This window comes from Myotis brandtii, unplaced genomic scaffold (assembly GCF_000412655.1).
Source record: "Myotis brandtii unplaced genomic scaffold, ASM41265v1 scaffold83, whole genome shotgun sequence".
Lineage (NCBI taxonomy): Eukaryota > Metazoa > Chordata > Mammalia > Chiroptera > Vespertilionidae > Myotis > Myotis brandtii.
In genome coordinates, this window is record NW_005371371.1 from 6,712,533 (window position 1) to 6,713,352 (window position 820).

Sequence of the window (820 nt, forward strand, 5' to 3'; positions counted from 1 at the left end):
CACCTTTGCTTTCCCTCCATCCCCAACCGAAACAGTGCTCCAGGCTCACTTTGCTACTTTCTAGGAGAGCCATCTGCCACCAGAACTACGATTCCCAGCATTCCTGGTGCTCCCCACACTCTGGGTTTTTCCCAAGGGAGCAACCAAGGGAGCCACCTCTCTCCCACTCTGCTCTGTGCATGCAAATTACCTGCCATCTTTGTTGGGTTAATTTGCATACCCACTCCTCATTGGCTGGTGGGCGTGGCTGGTGGGCGTGGCTTGAGCATAGAGGAGGGACACTAATTTGCATGTTTCTCTTTTATTATATAGGACTTGTAGACCGGTGCACGAAATTCATGCACTGGGGTAGGGGGGAAAGGGGCCCCTCAGTCTGGCCTTCACCCTCTCCAATCTGAGACCCCTCAGGGAATGTCCAACTACCTGTTTGTGCCCACACTTTTAACAGATAACAGCTCCATTGTTGTTTCTTTCTTATGCTTAAAACCATTGGAATTAGTAGGTATTCAAAGTGTGTATACATTTTGGGGGGACACCCTGTATATCTCTAGTCAGCGGTGAAAGAAACCAACAGCAAATTTGGAACCCCCAGACAGGGAACCTCGCTCACTCCCCACATGTCTCCCCACTTCACTTTCCACCTTCGTGGGCAGCAGGAGAATCAACGTTTTCTCTCATTAATTTGGAAAAGCACATCCTGTCACCCGCTGCCAGGCAGGAGTGCCATAGGCCCCAAGCAAGCGAGGCTCAGTCAGGGCAGCCTTCGCTCATGGGTGCTGGCACCAAAAGTGCACATTCCTCCTCTACAGTCACCCCGACT